Source organism: Armigeres subalbatus, chromosome 2 (genome assembly GCF_024139115.2).
Source record: "Armigeres subalbatus isolate Guangzhou_Male chromosome 2, GZ_Asu_2, whole genome shotgun sequence".
NCBI classification, from domain to species: Eukaryota; Metazoa; Arthropoda; class Insecta; order Diptera; family Culicidae; genus Armigeres; species Armigeres subalbatus.
Window position 1 is genome coordinate 227,803,871 of NC_085140.1, and position 4,495 is coordinate 227,808,365.

A 4,495-nucleotide genomic window follows, 5' to 3' on the forward strand; every position below is an offset into this window, starting at 1 on the left:
GGTTACGTATCGTTTGAAAAATAGGCGAGTTGTTATTTATAATCTGAAATCAGTATGGTGAAAGGCATCTAAGGTTCGATTTCTCAAAATGAATTATTGGCAGTGGCTGATTTTCTACCCGCCGCATCCACATCCAGGCGCTATCGTATATGCGCATATAGCCAGCAAGAGTTAACCCCCAGAAATTTGTATGGCGAAAGACATCTAACGCAAGTTTTCTCAAAATGATGAACTTTTCATGAAAAACTATTTGGTACCGGTTATGAAGAATGGTGTCCGCTACTACGCCTACCAAATATTTTATCGATGAAGCTGCTTAATTTTGAGAAATCGAGCCTTAGATGCCTTTCGCCATACTGATTTCAGAAAGTTAACTCCTAGTGTGCCGCTGTAAGAACACTCAAAGCGGGCGATTCATTAAGCACCTACATCGAAAAAATATTTGGTAGGCGTAGTAGCGGACACCTTCCTACATAGCTGGTGCCAAATAGTTTTTCGTGAAAGCACATGAAAGGTTTCTAATTTGGAGAAAACCCGCATTAGATGTTTTTCGCCATACAAATTTCTGGCGGTTAACTCATGCTGGCTATTTTACGCATATACGATAGCGCCTGGATGTGGCAGCGGCGGGTAGAAAATCAGTCACTCCAAATAATTCATTTTCTGCTCAAGGTTTCGTTTAGCAGATTTAATGAATCGCCTCCTTTGAGCGTCCTTACAGCGGCACACTAGGAGTTAACTTTCGAAAACCAGTATTGCGAAAGGCCTCTAAGGTTTAATATCTCGAAAACAAGCACCCAAATGAAAAAATAATTGGTAGGCGCAGTAGCGGACACCTTCCTACATAGCTGGTGCCAAATAGTTTTTCGTGAAAAGTTTCTACTGCTGAGAAATCCCGCGTTAGATGTATTTCGCCATACAAACTTCAGGTGGTTAACTCATGCTGGCTATTTTTGCATATACGTTCGGGCCTGCTGCTGGCAGCGGGGGGTGGGAAACCAGCCACTGTATGTGATTCATTGAAAACAAATCGTACAGAATATCGCACAACTGCATAACTCAGGAAATCCCACAACAATGAATTATTGGCAGCGGCTGATTTTCTACCCGCCGCATCCACATCCAGGCGCTATCGTATATGCGCAAAATAGCCAGCATGAATTAACCGCCAGAAATTTGTATGGCGAAAGTCATCTAACGCGCGTTTTCTCAAAACTATGAACTTTTCATGAAAAACTATTTGGTACCGGTTATGTAGGAAGGTGTCCGCTACTACGCCTACCAAATATTTTTTGGATTAAGGTGCTTAATTTTGAGAAATCGAGCCTTAGATGCCTTTCGCCATACTGATTTCGAAAGTTAACTCTGGTGCGCTGTAAGCACGCTCAAAGCAGGCGATTCATTAGGAACTTTTCATGAAAAAATATTTGGTACTGGTTATGTAGAAATGAATCGCCTGCTTTGAGCGTGCTTACAACGGCACACTAGGAGTTAACTTTCTGAAATCAGTATGGCGAAAGGCATCTAAGGTTCGATTTCTCAAAATGAATTATTGGCAGTAGCTGATTTTCTACTCGCCGCTTCCACATCCAGGCGCTATCGTATATGCGCAAATAGCCAGCAAGAGTTAACCGCCAGAAATTTGTATGGCGAAAGACATCTAACGCGGGTTTTCTCAAAATTAGAACTTTCCATGAAAAACTATTTGCGGTACCGGTTATGTAGGAAGGTTTTCGCTACTACGCCTACCAAATATTTTTTTGATTAGGTGCTTAATTTTGAGAAATCGAACCTAAGATGCCTTTCGCCATACTGATTTCAGAAAGTTAACTCCTAGTGTGCCGCTGTAAGCACGCTCAAAGCAGGCGATTCATTGTTAAGCACCTTAATCGAAAAAAGACTTGGTAGGCGTAGTAGCGGACACCATCCTTCATAACCGGTACCAAATAGTTTTTCATGAAAAGTTCATCATTTTGAGAAAACTTGCGTTAGATGTCTTTCGCCATACAAATTTCTGGTGGTTAACTCATGCTGGCTATTTGCGCATATACTATAGCGCCTGGATGTGACAGCGGCGGGTAGAAAATAAGCCACTGCCAATAATTCATTATTTCAGTTTTTCTTTTACGGACAATTTTTCTTTCCAATGTTCTAGTAGATTTTTTAACGCTGTCTCTTTGACCCGATAATAAGGTAAACTTCTCAGGGTAAACTAACCGGTTATCGTTTACAATAAAAATTACAATGAATGAATCGCCTGCTTTGAGCGTGCTTACAGCGGCACACTAGGAGTTAACTTTTGGAAATCAGTATGGCGAAAAGCATCTAATGTTTAATATCTCGAGCACCTTAATAAAAAATATTTGGTAGGCGTAGTAGCGGACACCTTCCTACATAACTGGTACCAAATAGTTTTTCGTTGGAAGTTACAACTGTTGAGAAAACCCGCGTTAGATGCCTTTCGCCATACAAACTTCGGATGGTTAACTCATGCTGGCTATTTTTCACATATACGTTAGCGCCTGGTGCTGGCAGCGGCTGGTAGGAAACCAGCCACTGTATTTGATTCATTAAAATGAATTATTGGCAGTGGCTGATTTTCTACCCGCCGCTGTCACATCCAAGCGCTATTGTATATGTGCAAAATAGCCAGCATGAGTTAACCGCCAGAAATTTGTATGGCGAAAGACATCTAACGCGGGTTTTCTCAAAATGAATCGCCTGCTTTGAGCGTGCTTGCAGCGGCACACTAGGAGTTAACTTTTGAAAATCAGTATGGCGTAAGCACTCTAATCGAAAAAATATTTGGTAGGCGAAGTAGCCAACACCTTCATACATAACTGGTACCAAATAGTTTTTCGTAAAAAGTTCCTACTGTTGAGAAAACCCGCGTTAGATGTCTTTCGCCATACAAACTTTAGGTGGTTAACTCTTGCCGGCTATTTTTACATATACGTTAGCGCCTGGGTACGGCAGCGGCGGGTAGGAAACCAGCCACTGTATCTGATTCATTAGGAACTTTTCATGAAAAACTTTTTGGTACCGGTTATGTAGGAAGGTGTCCGTTACTACGCCTACCAAATATTTTTTCGATGAAGGGGCTTAATGAATTATTGGCAGTGGCTGCCCAAGCAACCAGAAGTTCGGATAAGAAGGGCTATTTTGGCTTAATCAGCTCTCATTTTAAGTAATTTTTTGTATGTAACGGAACTTTAAGTGAACTTTAAAGTTCCGTTAAGGATGCTTGGAACTTGATGTGAACCATAGCCCGTCTTGCTAAAAACGATCGCTTGCGTCTTCTTTGGGTTAGGGAATAAACAGCTAATCTTTGACCACCCGACCACCGCTGCAAGATCTGCGTTGATGCTATATAATATATATGATATATATAAAATTTCTTCTAAAAGAGTTTCATTTCAATCTTTTCTTCGTCATACTTCTTCATGCGATATCAAATCAGCAGGTTGGCTGCGTACCTATTTCACTGTATACGCGTAGTAACTGTTTATCGTTGCAGAAATGTTACAATTTTTACTATTGTAATTCAATTTTTATTTGTTTACTCACCTTTTCGACAAACAACGCTGTTTAATTGGCAGTATCACCTAATGAAAAGGTCAAACAATTCGTTTACGCGAAACAATTTAATTTACAATTTTTGTTATACACAGACTAAACTGATATTAAATATTTTTGTCAGTTGCACGGTTGGTTGCACCAAAATAAACGTTTGGTTGGAGGGGCAGGTGTCAACACAAAAATACACAATGATATTAAACTACATAAGAATACGAACAATAAACTTTAAAAGGCCTTTGCATGCGTGCAAGATACACGCTTAGATCAATTTAACTAGTTATGGGTAATCAATTCACCCATATTTGGGTATTGCATCCTTTACTAACATTATGGGTAAACTTTACTGAGAAAGTTGGTAAAGTTTACCCATATTATTGGTAGAGCGGCTTTACCAATACACCCAACATTTTTTTTTACACGGGTGGTATTCTTTAATTTCCCGGTTAACCTAATTTTTCACAGCTTTTTGAATACCACCTGAATTTTCTTTGATTTTTTTTGTGAATTTTTTCATGGGGTTATCTCATACCCGAATAGAATGGTATTGTACGACTATTTTTCTAGCTATCATTTTTTGAGTATTGAAAATTAAAGTAGAATTGTTTATGGAATCATTCGAAATACCGTACGTTAATCATACCATGTATGATATTTACGATAGGCTTTATAATATTCTGATTTTGGATGATACATTGAATGGGTTGTTAAGTATCGTTACCATTCAAAAACATCAACTTTTTCATATATTTTTGCGAGGAAATTTTACCATGAATCATTAGTTTATCTTCATTTTTTGTTTCTAGTGATTATTTGGGTTATGATAATATTTGACAAAAACTTTAACTCGTTTGATTTTTCCCAACGATTGTGTATTTGATTTGAATTAAACGCTGTACGATAAGGCTACCTTACACCT

General features: G+C 38.9%; 1 protein-coding gene across 1 annotated transcript in view; it reads right to left on the bottom strand.

The window, feature by feature from the left end:
• LOC134211817 (centromere/kinetochore protein zw10) overlaps positions 1–3,747 on the bottom strand; it is a 71,154-nt gene extending 67,407 nt beyond the window's left edge. Inside the window, exon 1 of the mRNA XM_062689093.1 lies at positions 3,568–3,747. The gene's annotated coding sequence lies outside the window, so the exon portion shown is untranslated. The remainder of the gene's footprint in view (positions 1–3,567) is intronic.
• Between the last annotated feature and the right edge of the window lie 748 nt (positions 3,748–4,495).